The sequence below is a fragment of the Electrophorus electricus genome, chromosome 24 (assembly GCF_041902795.1).
Source record: "Electrophorus electricus isolate QZ-2024a chromosome 24, ASM4190279v1, whole genome shotgun sequence".
In the NCBI taxonomy this organism is placed as follows: domain Eukaryota; kingdom Metazoa; phylum Chordata; class Actinopteri; order Gymnotiformes; family Gymnotidae; genus Electrophorus; species Electrophorus electricus.
Genome location: NC_137520.1, coordinates 73756 through 93785, shown reverse-complemented (window position 1 = coordinate 93785; position 20030 = coordinate 73756). Strand labels below are relative to the sequence as shown.

At 47.0% G+C, this 20030-nt stretch overlaps 6 non-coding genes across 6 annotated transcripts; all 6 read right to left on the bottom strand.

Moving 5' to 3' along the window:
• Window positions 1-2284: 2284 nt before the first annotated feature.
• trnam-cau (transfer RNA methionine (anticodon CAU)) lies at window positions 2285-2356 on the bottom strand. Its single transcript has one exon. It is a non-coding gene; the product is annotated as a tRNA-Met (tRNA).
• Window positions 2357-4523: 2167 nt separating this feature from the next.
• On the bottom strand, window positions 4524-4595 carry trnam-cau (transfer RNA methionine (anticodon CAU)). The gene has a single exon. It is a non-coding gene; the product is annotated as a tRNA-Met (tRNA).
• A 2157-nt stretch (window positions 4596-6752) lies between these two features.
• trnam-cau (transfer RNA methionine (anticodon CAU)) lies at window positions 6753-6824 on the bottom strand. Its single transcript has one exon. It is a non-coding gene; the product is annotated as a tRNA-Met (tRNA).
• A 2167-nt stretch (window positions 6825-8991) lies between these two features.
• Window positions 8992-9063, bottom strand: trnam-cau (transfer RNA methionine (anticodon CAU)). The gene has a single exon. It is a non-coding gene; the product is annotated as a tRNA-Met (tRNA).
• A 4430-nt stretch (window positions 9064-13493) lies between these two features.
• trnam-cau (transfer RNA methionine (anticodon CAU)) lies at window positions 13494-13565 on the bottom strand. The gene has a single exon. It is a non-coding gene; the product is annotated as a tRNA-Met (tRNA).
• A 2179-nt stretch (window positions 13566-15744) lies between these two features.
• Window positions 15745-15816, bottom strand: trnam-cau (transfer RNA methionine (anticodon CAU)). Its single transcript has one exon. It is a non-coding gene; the product is annotated as a tRNA-Met (tRNA).
• Between the last annotated feature and the right edge of the window lie 4214 nt (window positions 15817-20030).

Sequence of the window (20030 nt, the reverse complement as noted above, 5' to 3'; positions counted from 1 at the left end):
AGGTGATACAGCACATTATAAGACAAGGTCCTTTAGCATAGAATGGTTTCGATCCATCGACCTCTGGGTTATGGGCCCAGCACGCTTCCGCTGCGCCACTCTGCTACATGAATCTTGCATCTGCTCTATCCCTTAGGATATCGCATATGGTGCACTATTGTGTCCTAAATTCAATTCTGGATAACGTTGACCAATCTGTAAGAGTTAGGCTTCAAGTTCAAGTTCAAGTTCGGTTTATTTGTCAAGTACATTATCATACACGATATAACTCGCAGTGAAATGTTTTTGTGAGTGCTCTGTCCAAACTGAGGAAAGAAACAAGGGTGGATAAGGAAATATATATATATACAAAGAGTATATAACAATGTATGTGTAATAGTTATATATACACAATCTACAGTGTATATACACGATGTACAATTCCAATTGACAAATTTACAGTCACATGGTGGTGGTGGTCCCCACAGATTATCAGTTGCCCTGAGTCACGGCCCGAATGGCCTGTGGGAAGAAGCCCCTCGTCAGTCTCTCTGTATTGGTCTTCAGGGAGCGAAAGCGCTTCCCTGACTTCAACAGAGAGAAGACCTGTCTACTCTCTCCACCGTAGTTCCATTGATCCTCACAGGTTGGTAGTGCCGCTCCTGCTTCTTGCTGCAGTCCACAATCAGCTGCTTTGTCTTGCTGACATTTAGGAGGAGATTGTTTCCCTGGCACCAGTTTTCCCGGTGTTTAATCTCCTCCAGGTAGGCCCTCTCATCGTTTTCCAAGATTAGGCCCATGACGACGGTATCGTGAGCAAACTTGACAATGGTGGTGCAGCTGGAAGTGGTTGCGCAGTCGTAGGTTTACAGTGAGTAGAGCAGGGGGCTTAGGACACAACCCTGAGGAGCTGCAATGCTGAGGGTGAGGATGGATGAGACACAGTTGCCCACCCGTACTGATTGTGGTCTGTCTGTTAGGAAGATGGAAAGCCAGTCGCACAGGGATGTATGCAGTCCTAGATCCTCCAACTTAGTAGTGAGTTTGGAGGGGATGATAGTGTTAAATGCTGAACTGTAATCGACAAACAACGTTTTAACATAATTACCCCTCCTTTTGTCCGGGTGGGTCAGTGTGGTATGGAGCAGATGCGCAATTGCGTCATCAGTGGAGCGTTTGTGGCGGTATGCAAACTGCAGTGGGTCCATGGAGGCCGGCAATGAAGAGGTGATGAAGTCTCTGACTAGCTTATCAAAGCACTTCATCACGACTGATGTGAGGGCAACAGGGCGGTAGTCATCGAGGCCGGAGGGTGGAGGTTTCTTTGGGACGGCGCCGATGGTGGATCGCTTAATGCTGGATGGGACGATACCGAGCGTCAGGGAGAAATTGAAGCTTTCGGAGAATACTGGGGCAAGCTGGTCTGCGCAGTCTTTGAGGACTTTCCCGCAGATACCGTCTGATCCCGCCGCCTTCCTGCTATTCACTCTTTTAAACTCTCTCGTCGCGTCACTCTCCGTGATGATGAGAGGGCACTGTTCTATGGTGGGCTCTGCGCATGCGCCGTTGCCTGCACCGACAGCACCATTAGCGTTGTTAGCGCTAGCGCTGTTAGCATTAGCGCTGCTAGCATGTTCAGTGTCTTGACAGTCCCAAAATCTAGTGGAAGATGGAAAATAAATGCAAAGATAAATGCAACGATGGGAAAAGATCCTACTCCCACACACTCCAGGAGTTTAGCCTGGGAATGCTTCTTGCTTGAAACAGTCGATCCAGAGATTCTGACCTGCACCCATGCTGATGGAAAACACCTTACTTAAGCACCAAAGGTTCAAGAACTTAGAAATCTAATATGCGAGCAGTCATTGGCTGCAGTCAAGATGCGATGGCAGAACAAAAGGAAACCGTGCTAGACCAAGGTAAGAGTTAAGTCAAAACAGAAGTCGGCAAAACGGCTGAATCACTGTAAGCACGGAGCAGACCTCCTGTACAAGAAGGCATGGCCACACATAAACATTCAGCATAACCTGCCAAAGATGCCGTGATGTTTCAAAAGCTACGTGTTTGCATTTTGGTCACATCTATTCTTTTTGGAGTACTTATTCGCTGGACATTGTTTTATTTTTTGGGGTTTTTTGGAGAAACAAAGCTTTGTGTGGATGTTTAGCTGATGTTGGGTTTTGCTTCACTGAAGCAAGAACCCCTACATCTGTGGAAACATTTTCTTTAAAAACAGTAAAAGTACCGACAACTGCACTCAGCAAATGTTTTAAGGTGATACAGCACATTATAAGACAAGGTCCTTTAGCAGAGAATGGTTTCGATCCATCGACCTCTGGGTTATGGGCCCAGCACGCTTCCGCTGCGCCACTCTGCTACACGAATCTTGCATCTGCTCTATCCCTTAGGATATCGCATATGGTGCACTATTGTGTCCTAAATTCAATTCTGGATAACGTTGACCAATCTGTAAGAGTTAGGCTTCAAGTTCAAGTTCAAGTTCGGTTTATTTGTCAAGTACATTATCATACACGGTATAACTCGCAGTGAAATGTTTTTGTGAGTGCTCTGTCCAAACTGAGGAAAGAAACAAGGGTGGATAAGGAAATATATATATATACAAAGAGTATATAACAATGTATGTGTAATAGGTATATATACACAATCTACAGTGTATATACACGATGTACAATTCCAATTGACAAATTTACAGTCACATGGTGGTGGTGGTCCCCACAGATTATCAGTTGCCCTGATTCACGGCCCGAATGGCCTGTGGGAAGAAGCCCCTCGTCAGTCTCTCTGTATTGGTCTTCAGGGAGCGAAAGCGCTTCCCTGACTTCAACAGAGAGAAGACCTGTCTACTCTCTCCACCGTAGTTCCATTGATCCTCACAGGTTGGTAGTGCCGCTCCTGCTTCTTGCTGCAGTCCACAATCAGCTGCTTTGTCTTGCTGACATTTAGGAGGAGATTGTTTCCCTGGCACCAGTTTTCCCGGTGTTTAATCTCCTCCAGGTAGGCCCTCTCATCGTTTTCCAAGATTAGGCCCATGACGACGGTATCGTGAGCAAACTTGACAATGGTGGTGCAGCTGGAAGTGGTTGCGCAGTCGTAGGTTTACAGTGAGTAGAGCAGGGGGCTTAGGACACAACCCTGAGGAGCTGCAATGCTGAGGGTGAGGATGGATGAGACACAGTTGCCCACCCGTACTGATTGTGGTCTGTCTGTTAGGAAGATGGAAAGCCAGTCGCACAGGGATGTATGCAGTCCTAGATCCTCCAACTTAGTAGTGAGTTTGGAGGGGATGATAGTGTTAAATGCTGAACTGTAATCGACAAACAACGTTTTAACATAATTACCCCTCCTTTTGTCCGGGTGGGTCAGTGTGGTGTGGAGCAGATGCGCAATTGCGTCATCAGTGGAGCGTTTGTGGCGGTATGCAAACTGCAGTGGGTCCATGGAGGCCGGCAATGAAGAGGTGATGAAGTCTCTGACTAGCTTATCAAAGCACTTCATCACGACTGATGTGAGGGCAACAGGGCGGTAGTCATCGAGGCCGGAGGGTGGAGGTTTCTTTGGGACGGCGCCGATGGTGGATCGCTTAATGCTGGATGGGACGATACCGAGCGTCAGGGAGAAATTGAAGCTGTCGGAGAATACTGGGGCAAGCTGGTCTGCGCAGTCTTTGAGGACTTTCCCGCAGATACCGTCTGATCCCGCCGCCTTCCTGCTATTCACTCTTTTAAACTCTCTCGTCGCGTCACTCTCCGTGATGATGAGAGGGCATTGTTCTATGGTGGGCTCTGCGCATGCGCCGTTGCCTGCACCGACAGCACCATTAGCGTTGTTAGCGCTAGCGCTGTTAGCATTAGCGCTGCTAGCATGTTCAGTGTCTTGACAGTCCCAAAATCTAGTGGAAGATGGAAAATAAATGCAAAGATGGGAAAAGATCCTACTCCCACACACTCCAGGAGTTTAGCCTGGGAATGCTTCTTGCTTGAAACAGTCGATCCAGAGATTCTGACCTGCACCCATGCTGATGGAAAACACCTTACTTAAGCACCAAAGGTTCAAGAACTTAGAAATCTAATATGCGAGCAGTCATTGGCTGCAGTCAAGATGCGATGGCAGAACAAAAGGAAACCGTGCTAGACCAAGGTAAGAGTTAAGTCAAAACAGAAGTCGGCAAAACGGCTGAATCACTGTAAGCACGGAGCAGACCTCCTGTACAAGAAGGCATGGCCACACATAAACATTCAGCATAACCTGCCAAAGATGCCGTGATCTTTCAAAAGCTACGTGTTTGCATTTTGGTCACATCTATTCTTTTTGGAGTACTTATTCACTGGACATTGTTTTATTTTTTGGGGTTTTTTGGAGAAACAAAGCTTTGTGTGGATGTTTAGCTGATGTTGGGTTTTGCTTCACTGAAGCAAGAACCCCTACATCTGTGGAAACATTTTCTTTAAAAACAGTAAAACTACCGACAACTGCACTCAGCAAATGTTTTAAGGTGATACAGCACATTATAAGACAAGGTCCTTTAGCAGAGAATGGTTTCGATCCATCGACCTCTGGGTTATGGGCCCAGCACGCTTCCGCTGCGCCACTCTGCTACACGAATCTTGCATCTGCTCTATCCCTTAGGATATCGCATATGGTGCACTATTGTGTCCTAAATTCAATTCTGGATAACGTTGACCAATCTGTAAGAGTTAGGCTTCAAGTTCAAGTTCAAGTTCGGTTTATTTGTCAAGTACATTATCATACACGGTATAACTCGCAGTGAAATGTTTTTGTGAGTGCTCTGTCCAAACTGAGGAAAGAAACAAGGGTGGATAAGGAAATATATATATATACAAAGAGTATATAACAATGTATGTGTAATAGTTATATATACACAATCTACAGTGTATATACACGATGTACAATTCCAATTGACAAATTTACAGTCACATGGTGGTGGTGGTCCCCACAGATTATCAGTTGCCCTGAGTCACGGCCCGAATGGCCTGTGGGAAGAAGCCCCTCGTCAGTCTCTCTGTATTGGTCTTCAGGGAGCGAAAGCGCTTCCCTGACTTCAACAGAGAGAAGACCTGTCTACTCTCTCCACCGTAGTTCCATTGATCCTCACAGGTTGGTAGTGCCGCTCCTGCTTCTTGCTGCAGTCCACAATCAGCTGCTTTGTCTTGCTGACATTTAGGAGGAGATTGTTTCCCTGGCACCAGTTTTCCCAGTGTTTAATCTCCTCCAGGTAGGCCCTCTCATCGTTTTCCAAGATTAGGCCCATGACGACGGTATCGTGAGCAAACTTGACAATGGTGGTGCAGCTGGAAGTGGTTGCGCAGTCGTAGGTTTACAGTGAGTAGAGCAGGGGGCTTAGGACACAACCCTGAGGAGCTGCAATGCTGAGGGTGAGGATGGATGAGACACAGTTGCCCACCCGTACTGATTGTGGTCTGTCTGTTAGGAAGATGGAAAGCCAGTCGCACAGGGATGTATGCAGTCCTAGATCCTCCAACTTAGTAGTGAGTTTGGAGGGGATGATAGTGTTAAATGCTGAACTGTAATCGACAAACAACGTTTTAACATAATTACCCCTCCTTTTGTCCGGGTGGGTCAGTGTGGTGTGGAGCAGATGCGCAATTGCATCATCAGTGGAGCGTTTGTGGCGGTATGCAAACTGCAGTGGGTCCATGGAGGCCGGCAATGAAGAGGTGATGAAGTCTCTGACTAGCTTATCAAAGCACTTCATCACGACTGATGTGAGGGCAACAGGGCGGTAGTCATCGAGGCCGGAGGGTGGAGGTTTCTTTGGGACGGCGCCGATGGTGGATCGCTTAATGCTGGATGGGACGATACCGAGCGTCAGGGAGAAATTGAAGCTGTCGGAGAATACTGGGGCAAGCTGGTCTGCGCAGTCTTTGAGGACTTTCCCTCTGATCCCGCCGCCTTCCTGCTATTCACTCTTTTAAACTCTCTCGTCGCGTCACTCTCCGTGATGATGAGAGGGCACTGTTCTATGGTGGGCTCTGCGCATGCGCCGTTGCCTGCACCGACAGCACCATTAGCGTTGTTAGCGCTAGCGCTGTTAGCATTAGCGCTGCTAGCATGTTCAGTGTCTTGACAGTCCCAAAATCTAGTGGAAGATGGAAAATAAATGCAAAGATGGGAAAAGATCCTACTCCCACACACTCCAGGAGTTTAGCCTGGGAATGCTTCTTGCTTGAAACAGTCGATCCAGAGATTCTGACCTGCACCCATGCTGATGGAAAACACCTTACTTAAGCACCAAAGGTTCAAGAACTTAGAAATCTAATATGCGAGCAGTCATTGGCTGCAGTCAAGATGCGATGGCAGAACAAAAGGAAACCGTGCTAGACCAAGGTAAGAGTTAAGTCAAACCAGAAGTCGGCAAAACGGCTGAATCACTGTAAGCACGGAGCAGACCTCCTGTACAAGAAGGCATGGCCACACATAAACATTCAGCATAACCTGCCAAAGATGCCGTGATGTTTCAAAAGCTACGTGTTTGCATTTTGGTCACATCTATTCTTTTTGGAGTACTTATTCGCTGGACATTGTTTTATTTTTTGGGGTTTTTTGGAGAAACAAAGCTTTGTGTGGATGTTTAGCTGATGTTGGGTTTTGCTTCACTGAAGCAAGAACCCCTACATCTGTGGAAACATTTTCTTTAAAAACAGTAAAAGTACCGACAACTGCACTCAGCAAATGTTTTAAGGTGATACAGCACATTATAAGACAAGGTCCTTTAGCAGAGAATGGTTTCGATCCATCGACCTCTGGGTTATGGGCCCAGCACGCTTCCGCTGCGCCACTCTGCTACACGAATCTTGCATCTGCTCTATCCCTTAGGATATCGCATATGGTGCACTATTGTGTCCTAAATTCAATTCTGGATAACGTTGACCAATCTGTAAGAGTTAGGCTTCAAGTTCAAGTTCAAGTTCGGTTTATTTGTCAAGTACATTATCATACACGGTATAACTCGCAGTGAAATGTTTTTGTGAGTGCTCTGTCCAAACTGAGGAAAGAAACAAGGGTGGATAAGGAAATATATATATATACAAAGAGTATATAACAATGTATGTGTAATAGGTATATATACACAATCTACAGTGTATATACACGATGTACAATTCCAATTGACAAATTTACAGTCACATGGTGGTGGTGGTCCCCACAGATTATCAGTTGCCCTGATTCACGGCCCGAATGGCCTGTGGGAAGAAGCCCCTCGTCAGTCTCTCTGTATTGGTCTTCAGGGAGCGAAAGCGCTTCCCTGACTTCAACAGAGAGAAGACCTGTCTACTCTCTCCACCGTAGTTCCATTGATCCTCACAGGTTGGTAGTGCCGCTCCTGCTTCTTGCTGCAGTCCACAATCAGCTGCTTTGTCTTGCTGACATTTAGGAGGAGATTGTTTCCCTGGCACCAGTTTTCCCGGTGTTTAATCTCCTCCAGGTAGGCCCTCTCATCGTTTTCCAAGATTAGGCCCATGACGACGGTATCGTGAGCAAACTTGACAATGGTGGTGCAGCTGGAAGTGGTTGCGCAGTCGTAGGTTTACAGTGAGTAGAGCAGGGGGCTTAGGACACAACCCTGAGGAGCTGCAATGCTGAGGGTGAGGATGGATGAGACACAGTTGCCCACCCGTACTGATTGTGGTCTGTCTGTTAGGAAGATGGAAAGCCAGTCGCACAGGGATGTATGCAGTCCTAGATCCTCCAACTTAGTAGTGAGTTTGGAGGGGATGATAGTGTTAAATGCTGAACTGTAATCGACAAACAACGTTTTAACATAATTACCCCTCCTTTTGTCCGGGTGGGTCAGTGTGGTGTGGAGCAGATGCGCAATTGCGTCATCAGTGGAGCGTTTGTGGCGGTATGCAAACTGCAGTGGGTCCATGGAGGCCGGCAATGAAGAGGTGATGAAGTCTCTGACTAGCTTATCAAAGCACTTCATCACGACTGATGTGAGGGCAACAGGGCGGTAGTCATCGAGGCCGGAGGGTGGAGGTTTCTTTGGGACGGCGCCGATGGTGGATCGCTTAATGCTGGATGGGACGATACCGAGCGTCAGGGAGAAATTGAAGCTGTCGGAGAATACTGGGGCAAGCTGGTCTGCGCAGTCTTTGAGGACTTTCCCGCAGATACCGTCTGATCCCGCCGCCTTCCTGCTATTCACTCTTTTAAACTCTCTCGTCGCGTCACTCTCCGTGATGATGAGAGGGCACTGTTCTATGGTGGGCTCTGCGCATGCGCCGTTGCCTGCACCGACAGCACCATTAGCGTTGTTAGCGCTAGCGCTGTTAGCATTAGCGCTGCTAGCATGTTCAGTGTCTTGACAGTCCCAAAATCTAGTGGAAGATGGAAAATAAATGCAAAGATGGGAAAAGATCCTACTCCCACACACTCCAGGAGTTTAGCCTGGGAATGCTTCTTGCTTGAAACAGTCGATCCAGAGATTCTGACCTGCACCCATGCTGATGGAAAACACCTTACTTAAGCACCAAAGGTTCAAGAACTTAGAAATCTAATATGCGAGCAGTCATTGGCTGCAGTCAAGATGCGATGGCAGAACAAAAGGAAACCGTGCTAGACCAAGGTAAGAGTTAAGTCAAAACAGAAGTCGGCAAAACGGCTGAATCACTGTAAGCACGGAGCAGACCTCCTGTACAAGAAGGCATGGCCACACATAAACATTCAGCATAACCTGCCAAAGATGCCGTGATGTTTCAAAAGCTACGTGTTTGCATTTTGGTCACATCTATTCTTTTTGGAGTACTTATTCGCTGGACATTGTTTTATTTTTTGGGGTTTTTTGGAGAAACAAAGCTTTGTGTGGATGTTTAGCTGATGTTGGGTTTTGCTTCACTGAAGCAAGAACCCCTACATCTGTGGAAACATTTTCTTTAAAAACAGTAAAAGTACCGACAACTGCACTCAGCAAATGTTTTAAGGTGATACAGCACATTATAAGACAAGGTCCTTTAGCAGAGAATGGTATCGATCCATCGACCTCTGGGTTATGGGCCCAGCACGCTTCCGCTGCGCCACTCTGCTACACGAATCTTGCATCTGCTCTATCCCTTAGGATATCGCATATGGTGCACTATTGTGTCCTAAATTCAATTCTGGATAACGTTGACCAATCTGTAAGAGTTAGGCTTCAAGTTCAAGTTCAAGTTCGGTTTATTTGTCAAGTACATTATCATACACGGTATAACTCGCAGTGAAATGTTTTTGTGAGTGCTCTGTCCAAACTGAGGAAAGAAACAAGGGTGGATAAGGAAATATATATATATACAAAGAGTATATAACAATGTATGTGTAATAGGTATATATACACAATCTACAGTGTATATACACGATGTACAATTCCAATTGACAAATTTACAGTCACATGGTGGTGGTGGTCCCCACAGATTATCAGTTGCCCTGATTCACGGCCCGAATGGCCTGTGGGAAGAAGCCCCTCGTCAGTCTCTCTGTATTGGTCTTCAGGGAGCGAAAGCGCTTCCCTGACTTCAACAGAGAGAAGACCTGTCTACTCTCTCCACCGTAGTTCCATTGATCCTCACAGGTTGGTAGTGCCGCTCCTGCTTCTTGCTGCAGTCCACAATCAGCTGCTTTGTCTTGCTGACATTTAGGAGGAGATTGTTTCCCTGGCACCAGTTTTCCCGGTGTTTAATCTCCTCCAGGTAGGCCCTCTCATCGTTTTCCAAGATTAGGCCCATGACGACGGTATCGTGAGCAAACTTGACAATGGTGGTGCAGCTGGAAGTGGTTGCGCAGTCGTAGGTTTACAGTGAGTAGAGCAGGGGGCTTAGGACACAACCCTGAGGAGCTGCAATGCTGAGGGTGAGGATGGATGAGACACAGTTGCCCACCCGTACTGATTGTGGTCTGTCTGTTAGGAAGATGGAAAGCCAGTCGCACAGGCATGTATGCAGTCCTAGATCCTCCAACTTAGTAGTGAGTTTGGAGGGGATGATAGTGTTAAATGCTGAACTGTAATCGACAAACAACGTTTTAACATAATTACCCCTCCTTTTGTCCGGGTGGGTCAGTGTGGTGTGGAGCAGATGCGCAATTGCGTCATCAGTGGAGCGTTTGTGGCGGTATGCAAACTGCAGTGGGTCCATGGAGGCCGGCAATGAAGAGGTGATGAAGTCTCTGACTAGCTTATCAAAGCACTTCATCACGACTGATGTGAGGGCAACAGGGCGGTAGTCATCGAGGCCGGAGGGTGGAGGTTTCTTTGGGACGGCGCCGATGGTGGATCGCTTAATGCTGGATGGGACGATACCGAGCGTCAGGGAGAAATTGAAGCTGTCGGAGAATACTGGGGCAAGCTGGTCTGCGCAGTCTTTGAGGACTTTCCCGCAGATACCGTCTGATCCCGCCGCCTTCCTGCTATTCACTCTTTTAAACTCTCTCGTCGCGTCACTCTCCGTGATGATGAGAGGGCACTGTTCTATGGTGGGCTCTGCGCATGCGCCGTTGCCTGCACCGACAGCACCATTAGCGTTGTTAGCGCTAGCGCTGTTAGCATTAGCGCTGCTAGCATGTTCAGTGTCTTGACAGTCCCAAAATCTAGTGGAAGATGGAAAATAAATGCAAAGATAAATGCAACGATGGGAAAAGATCCTACTCCCACACACTCCAGGAGTTTAGCCTGGGAATGCTTCTTGCTTGAAACAGTCGATCCAGAGATTCTGACCTGCACCCATGCTGATGGAAAACACCTTACTTAAGCACCAAAGGTTCAAGAACTTAGAAATCTAATATGCGAGCAGTCATTGGCTGCAGTCAAGATGCGATGGCAGAACAAAAGGAAACCGTGCTAGACCAAGGTAAGAGTTAAGTCAAAACAGAAGTCCGCAAAACGGCTGAATCACTGTAAGCACGGAGCAGACCTCCTGTACAAGAAGGGATGGCCACACATAAACATTCAGCATAACCTGCCAAAGAAGCCGTGATGTTTCAAAAGCTACGTGTTTGCATTTTGGTCACATCTATTCTTTTTGGAGTACTTATTCGCTGGACATTGTTTTATTTTTTGGGGTTTTTTGGAGAAACAAAGCTTTGTGTGGATGTTTAGCTGATGTTGGGTTTTGCTTCACTGAAGCAAGAACCCCTACATCTGTGGAAACATTTTCTTTAAAAACAGTAAAAGTACCGACAACTGCACTCAGCAAATGTTTTAAGGTGATACAGCACATTATAAGACAAGGTCCTTTAGCATAGAATGGTTTCGATCCATCGACCTCTGGGTTATGGGCCCAGCACGCTTCCGCTGCGCCACTCTGCTACATGAATCTTGCATCTGCTCTATCCCTTAGGATATCGCATATGGTGCACTATTGTGTCCTAAATTCAATTCTGGATAACGTTGACCAATCTGTAAGAGTTAGGCTTCAAGTTCAAGTTCAAGTTCGGTTTATTTGTCAAGTACATTATCATACACGATATAACTCGCAGTGAAATGTTTTTGTGAGTGCTCTGTCCAAACTGAGGAAAGAAACAAGGGTGGATAAGGAAATATATATATATACAAAGAGTATATAACAATGTATGTGTAATAGTTATATATACACAATCTACAGTGTATATACACGATGTACAATTCCAATTGACAAATTTACAGTCACATGGTGGTGGTGGTCCCCACAGATTATCAGTTGCCCTGAGTCACGGCCCGAATGGCCTGTGGGAAGAAGCCCCTCGTCAGTCTCTCTGTATTGGTCTTCAGGGAGCGAAAGCGCTTCCCTGACTTCAACAGAGAGAAGACCTGTCTACTCTCTCCACCGTAGTTCCATTGATCCTCACAGGTTGGTAGTGCCGCTCCTGCTTCTTGCTGCAGTCCACAATCAGCTGCTTTGTCTTGCTGACATTTAGGAGGAGATTGTTTCCCTGGCACCAGTTTTCCCGGTGTTTAATCTCCTCCAGGTAGGCCCTCTCATCGTTTTCCAAGATTAGGCCCATGACGACGGTATCGTGAGCAAACTTGACAATGGTGGTGCAGCTGGAAGTGGTTGCGCAGTCGTAGGTTTACAGTGAGTAGAGCAGGGGGCTTAGGACACAACCCTGAGGAGCTGCAATGCTGAGGGTGAGGATGGATGAGACACAGTTGCCCACCCGTACTGATTGTGGTCTGTCTGTTAGGAAGATGGAAAGCCAGTCGCACAGGGATGTATGCAGTCCTAGATCCTCCAACTTAGTAGTGAGTTTGGAGGGGATGATAGTGTTAAATGCTGAACTGTAATCGACAAACAACGTTTTAACATAATTACCCCTCCTTTTGTCCGGGTGGGTCAGTGTGGTATGGAGCAGATGCGCAATTGCGTCATCAGTGGAGCGTTTGTGGCGGTATGCAAACTGCAGTGGGTCCATGGAGGCCGGCAATGAAGAGGTGATGAAGTCTCTGACTAGCTTATCAAAGCACTTCATCACGACTGATGTGAGGGCAACAGGGCGGTAGTCATCGAGGCCGGAGGGTGGAGGTTTCTTTGGGACGGCGCCGATGGTGGATCGCTTAATGCTGGATGGGACGATACCGAGCGTCAGGGAGAAATTGAAGCTTTCGGAGAATACTGGGGCAAGCTGGTCTGCGCAGTCTTTGAGGACTTTCCCGCAGATACCGTCTGATCCCGCCGCCTTCCTGCTATTCACTCTTTTAAACTCTCTCGTCGCGTCACTCTCCGTGATGATGAGAGGGCACTGTTCTATGGTGGGCTCTGCGCATGCGCCGTTGCCTGCACCGACAGCACCATTAGCGTTGTTAGCGCTAGCGCTGTTAGCATTAGCGCTGCTAGCATGTTCAGTGTCTTGACAGTCCCAAAATCTAGTGGAAGATGGAAAATAAATGCAAAGATAAATGCAACGATGGGAAAAGATCCTACTCCCACACACTCCAGGAGTTTAGCCTGGGAATGCTTCTTGCTTGAAACAGTCGATCCAGAGATTCTGACCTGCACCCATGCTGATGGAAAACACCTTACTTAAGCACCAAAGGTTCAAGAACTTAGAAATCTAATATGCGAGCAGTCATTGGCTGCAGTCAAGATGCGATGGCAGAACAAAAGGAAACCGTGCTAGACCAAGGTAAGAGTTAAGTCAAAACAGAAGTCGGCAAAACGGCTGAATCACTGTAAGCACGGAGCAGACCTCCTGTACAAGAAGGCATGGCCACACATAAACATTCAGCATAACCTGCCAAAGATGCCGTGATGTTTCAAAAGCTACGTGTTTGCATTTTGGTCACATCTATTCTTTTTGGAGTACTTATTCGCTGGACATTGTTTTATTTTTTGGGGTTTTTTGGAGAAACAAAGCTTTGTGTGGATGTTTAGCTGATGTTGGGTTTTGCTTCACTGAAGCAAGAACCCCTACATCTGTGGAAACATTTTCTTTAAAAACAGTAAAAGTACCGACAACTGCACTCAGCAAATGTTTTAAGGTGATACAGCACATTATAAGACAAGGTCCTTTAGCAGAGAATGGTTTCGATCCATCGACCTCTGGGTTATGGGCCCAGCACGCTTCCGCTGCGCCACTCTGCTACACGAATCTTGCATCTGCTCTATCCCTTAGGATATCGCATATGGTGCACTATTGTGTCCTAAATTCAATTCTGGATAACGTTGACCAATCTGTAAGAGTTAGGCTTCAAGTTCAAGTTCAAGTTCGGTTTATTTGTCAAGTACATTATCATACACGGTATAACTCGCAGTGAAATGTTTTTGTGAGTGCTCTGTCCAAACTGAGGAAAGAAACAAGGGTGGATAAGGAAATATATATATATACAAAGAGTATATAACAATGTATGTGTAATAGGTATATATACACAATCTACAGTGTATATACACGATGTACAATTCCAATTGACAAATTTACAGTCACATGGTGGTGGTGGTCCCCACAGATTATCAGTTGCCCTGATTCACGGCCCGAATGGCCTGTGGGAAGAAGCCCCTCGTCAGTCTCTCTGTATTGGTCTTCAGGGAGCGAAAGCGCTTCCCTGACTTCAACAGAGAGAAGACCTGTCTACTCTCTCCACCGTAGTTCCATTGATCCTCACAGGTTGGTAGTGCCGCTCCTGCTTCTTGCTGCAGTCCACAATCAGCTGCTTTGTCTTGCTGACATTTAGGAGGAGATTGTTTCCCTGGCACCAGTTTTCCCGGTGTTTAATCTCCTCCAGGTAGGCCCTCTCATCGTTTTCCAAGATTAGGCCCATGACGACGGTATCGTGAGCAAACTTGACAATGGTGGTGCAGCTGGAAGTGGTTGCGCAGTCGTAGGTTTACAGTGAGTAGAGCAGGGGGCTTAGGACACAACCCTGAGGAGCTGCAATGCTGAGGGTGAGGATGGATGAGACACAGTTGCCCACCCGTACTGATTGTGGTCTGTCTGTTAGGAAGATGGAAAGCCAGTCGCACAGGGATGTATGCAGTCCTAGATCCTCCAACTTAGTAGTGAGTTTGGAGGGGATGATAGTGTTAAATGCTGAACTGTAATCGACAAACAACGTTTTAACATAATTACCCCTCCTTTTGTCCGGGTGGGTCAGTGTGGTGTGGAGCAGATGCGCAATTGCGTCATCAGTGGAGCGTTTGTGGCGGTATGCAAACTGCAGTGGGTCCATGGAGGCCGGCAATGAAGAGGTGATGAAGTCTCTGACTAGCTTATCAAAGCACTTCATCACGACTGATGTGAGGGCAACAGGGCGGTAGTCATCGAGGCCGGAGGGTGGAGGTTTCTTTGGGACGGCGCCGATGGTGGATCGCTTAATGCTGGATGGGACGATACCGAGCGTCAGGGAGAAATTGAAGCTGTCGGAGAATACTGGGGCAAGCTGGTCTGCGCAGTCTTTGAGGACTTTCCCGCAGATACCGTCTGATCCCGCCGCCTTCCTGCTATTCACTCTTTTAAACTCTCTCGTCGCGTCACTCTCCGTGATGATGAGAGGGCATTGTTCTATGGTGGGCTCTGCGCATGCGCCGTTGCCTGCACCGACAGCACCATTAGCGTTGTTAGCGCTAGCGCTGTTAGCATTAGCGCTGCTAGCATGTTCAGTGTCTTGACAGTCCCAAAATCTAGTGGAAGATGGAAAATAAATGCAAAGATAAATGCAACGATGGGAAAAGATCCTACTCCCACACACTCCAGGAGTTTAGCCTGGGAATGCTTCTTGCTTGAAACAGTCGATCCAGAGATTCTGACCTGCACCCATGCTGATGGAAAACACCTTACTTAAGCACCAAAGGTTCAAGAACTTAGAAATCTAATATGCGAGCAGTCATTGGCTGCAGTCAAGATGCGATGGCAGAACAAAAGGAAACCGTGCTAGACCAAGGTAAGAGTTAAGTCAAAACAGAAGTCGGCAAAACGGCTGAATCACTGTAAGCACGGAGCAGACCTCCTGTACAAGAAGGCATGGCCACACATAAACATTCAGCATAACCTGCCAAAGATGCCGTGATGTTTCAAAAGCTACGTGTTTGCATTTTGGTCACATCTATTCTTTTTGGAGTACTTATTCGCTGGACATTGTTTTATTTTTTGGGGTTTTTTGGAGAAACAAAGCTTTGTGTGGATGTTTAGCTGATGTTGGGTTTTGCTTCACTGAAGCAAGAACCCCTACATCTGTGGAAACATTTTCTTTAAAAACAGTAAAAGTACCGACAACTGCACTCAGCAAATGTTTTAAGGTGATACAGCACATTATAAGACAAGGTCCTTTAGCAGAGAATGGTTTCGATCCATCGACCTCTGGGTTATGGGCCCAGCACGCTTCCGCTGCGCCACTCTGCTACACGAATCTTGCATCTGCTCTATCCCTTAGGATATCGCATATGGTGCACTATTGTGTCCTAAATTCAATTCTGGATAACGTTGACCAATCTGTAAGAGTTAGGCTTCAAGTTCAAGTTCAAGTTCGGTTTATTTGTCAAGTACATTATCATACACGGTATAACTCGCAGTGAAATGTTTTTGTGAGTGCTCTGTCCAAACTGAGGAAAGAAACAAGGGTGGATAAGGAAATATATATATATACAAAGAGTATATAACAATGTATGTGTAATAGGTATATATACACAATCTACAGTGTATATACACGATGTACAATTCCAATTGACAAATTTACAGTCACATGGTGGTGGTGGTCCCCACAGATTATCAGTTGCCCTGATTCACGGCCCGAATGGCCTGTGGGAAGAAGCCCCTCGTCAGTCTCTCTGTATTGGTCTTCAGGGAGCGAAAGCGCTTCCCTGACTTCAACAGAGAGAAGACCTGTCTACTCTCTCCACCGTAGTTCCATTGATCCTCACAGGTTGGTAGTGCCGCTCCTGCTTCTTGCTGCAGTCCACAATCAGCTGCTTTGTCTTGCTGACATTTAGGAGGAGATTGTTTCCCTGGCACCAGTTTTCCCGGTGTTTAATCTCCTCCAGGTAGGCCCTCTCATCGTTTTCCAAGATTAGGCCCATGACGACGGTATCGTGAGCAAACTTGACAATGGTGGTGCAGCTGGAAGTGGTTGCGCAGTCGTAGGTTTACAGTGAGTAGAGCAGGGGGCTTAGGACACAACCCTGAGGAGCTGCAATGCTGAGGGTGAGGATGGATGAGACACAGTTGCCCACCCGTACTGATTGTGGTCTGTCTGTTAGGAAGATGGAAAGCCAGTCGCACAGGGATGTATGCAGTCCTAGATCCTCCAACTTAGTAGTGAGTTTGGAGGGGATGATAGTGTTAAATGCTGAACTGTAATCGACAAACAACGTTTTAACATAATTACCCCTCCTTTTGTCCGGGTGGGTCAGTGTGGTGTGGAGCAGATGCGCAATTGCGTCATCAGTGGAGCGTTTGTGGCGGTATGCAAACTGCAGTGGGTCCATGGAGGCCGGCAATGAAGAGGTGATGAAGTCTCTGACTAGCTTATCAAAGCACTTCATCACGACTGATGTGAGGGCAACAGGGCGGTAGTCATCGAGGCCGGAGGGTGGAGGTTTCTTTGGGACGGCGCCGATGGTGGATCGCTTAATGCTGGATGGGACGATACCGAGCGTCAGGGAGAAATTGAAGCTGTCGGAGAATACTGGGGCAAGCTGGTCTGCGCAGTCTTTGAGGACTTTCCCGCAGATACCGTCTGATCCCGCCGCCTTCCTGCTATTCACTCTTTTAAACTCTCTCGTCGCGTCACTCTCCGTGATGATGAGAGGGCATTGTTCTATGGTGGGCTCTGCGCATGCGCCGTTGCCTGCACCGACAGCACCATTAGCGTTGTTAGCGCTAGCGCTGTTAGCATTAGCGCTGCTAGCATGTTCAGTGTCTTGACAGTCCCAAAATCTAGTGGAAGATGGAAAATAAATGCAAAGATGGGAAAAGATCCTACTCCCACACACTCCAGGAGTTTAGCCTGGGAATGCTTCTTGCTTGAAACAGTCGATCCAGAGATTCTGACCTGCACCCATGCTGATGGAAAACACCTTACTTAAGCACCAAAGGTTCAAGAACTTAGAAATCTAATATGCGAGCAGTCATTGGCTGCAGTCAAGATGCGATGGCAGAACAAAAGGAAACCGTGCTAGACCAAGGTAAGAGTTAAGTCAAAACAGAAGTCGGCAAAACGGCTGAATCACTGTAAGCACGGAGCAGACCTCCTGTACAAGAAGGCATGGCCACACATAAACATTCAGCATAACCTGCCAAAGATGCCGTGATCTTTCAAAAGCTACGTGTTTGCATTTTGGTCACATCTATTCTTTTTGGAGTACTTATTCACTGGACATTGTTTTATTTTTTGGGGTTTTTTGGAGAAACAAAGCTTTGTGTGGATGTTTAGCTGATGTTGGGTTTTGCTTCACTGAAGCAAGAACCCCTACATCTGTGGAAACATTTTCTTTAAAAACAGTAAAACTACCGACAACTGCACTCAGCAAATGTTTTAAGGTGATACAGCACATTATAAGACAAGGTCCTTTAGCAGAGAATGGTTTCGATCCATCGACCTCTGGGTTATGGGCCCAGCACACTTCCGCTGCTCCACTCTGCTACACGAATCTTGCATCTGCTCTATCCCTTAGGATATCGCATATGGTGCACTATTGTGTCCTAAATTCAATTCTGGATAACGTTGACCAATCTGTAAGAGTTAGGCTTCAAGTTCAAGTTCAAGTTCGGTTTATTTGTCAAGTACATTATCATACACGGTATAACTCGCAGTGAAATGTTTTTGTGAGTGCTCTGTCCAAACTGAGGAAAGAAACAAGGGTGGATAAGGAAATATATATATATACAAAGAGTATATAACAATGTATGTGTAATAGGTATATATACACAATCTACAGTGTATATACACGATGTACAATTCCAATTGACAAATTTACAGTCACATGGTGGTGGTGGTCCCCACAGATTATCAGTTGCCCTGATTCACGGCCCGAATGGCCTGTGGGAAGAAGCCCCTCGTCAGTCTCTCTGTATTGGTCTTCAGGGAGCGAAAGCGCTTCCCTGACTTCAACAGAGAGAAGACCTGTCTACTCTCTCCACCGTAGTTCCATTGATCCTCACAGGTTGGTAGTGCCGCTCCTGCTTCTTGCTGCAGTCCACAATCAGCTGCTTTGTCTTGCTGACATTTAGGAGGAGATTGTTTCCCTGGCACCAGTTTTCCCGGTGTTTAATCTCCTCCAGGTAGGCCCTCTCATCGTTTTCCAAGATTAGGCCCATGACGACGGTATCGTGAGCAAACTTGACAATGGTGGTGCAGCTGGAAGTGGTTGCGCAGTCGTAGGTTTACAGTGAGTAGAGCAGGGGGCTTAGGACACAACCCTGAGGAGCTGCAATGCTGAGGGTGAGGATGGATGAGACACAGTTGCCCACCCGTACTGATTGTGGTCTGTCTGTTAGGAAGATGGAAAGCCAGTCGCACAGGGATGTATGCAGTCCTAGATCCTCCAACTTAGTAGTGAGTTTGGAGGGGATGATAGTGTTAAATGCTGAACTGTAATCGACAAACAACGTTTTAACATAATTACCCCTCCTTTTGTCCGGGTGGGTCAGTGTGGTGTGGAGCAGATGCGCAATTGCGTCATCAGTGGAGCGTTTGTGGCGGTATGCAAACTGCAGTGGGTCCATGGAGGCCGGCAATGAAGAGGTGATGAAGTCTCTGACTAGCTTATCAAAGCACTTCATCACGACTGATGTGAGGGCAACAGGGCGGTAGTCATCGAGGCCGGAGGGTGGAGGTTTCTTTGGGACGGCGCCGATGGTGGATCGCTTAATGCTGGATGGGACGATACCGAGCGTCAGGGAGAAATTGAAGCTGTCGGAGAATACTGGGGCAAGCTGGTCTGCGCAGTCTTTGAGGACTTTCCCGCAGATACCGTCTGATCCCGCCGCCTTCCTGCTATTCACTCTTTTAAACTCTCTCGTCGCGTCACTCTCCGTGATGATGAGAGGGCATTGTTCTATGGTGGGCTCTGCGCATGCGCCGTTGCCTGCACCGACAGCACCATTAGCGTTGTTAGCGCTAGCGCTGTTAGCATTAGCGCTGCTAGCATGTTCAGTGTCTTGACAGTCCCAAAATCTAGTGGAAGATGGAAAATAAATGCAAAGATAAATGCAACGATGGGAAAAGATCCTACTCCCACACACTCCAGGAGTTTAGCCTGGGAATGCTTCTTGCTTGAAACAGTCGATCCAGAGATTCTGACCTGCACCCATGCTGATGGAAAACACCTTACTTAAGCACCAAAGGTTCAAGAACTTAGAAATCTAATATGCGAGCAGTCATTGGCTGCAGTCAAGATGCGATGGCAGAACAAAAGGAAACCGTGCTAGACCAAGGTAAGAGTTAAGTCAAAACAGAAGTCGGCAAAACGGCTGAATCACTGTAAGCACGGAGCAGACCTCCTGTACAAGAAGGCATGGCCACACATAAACATTCAGCATAACCTGCCAAAGATGCCGTGATGTTTCAAAAGCTACGTGTTTGCATTTTGGTCACATCTATTCTTTTTGGAGTACTT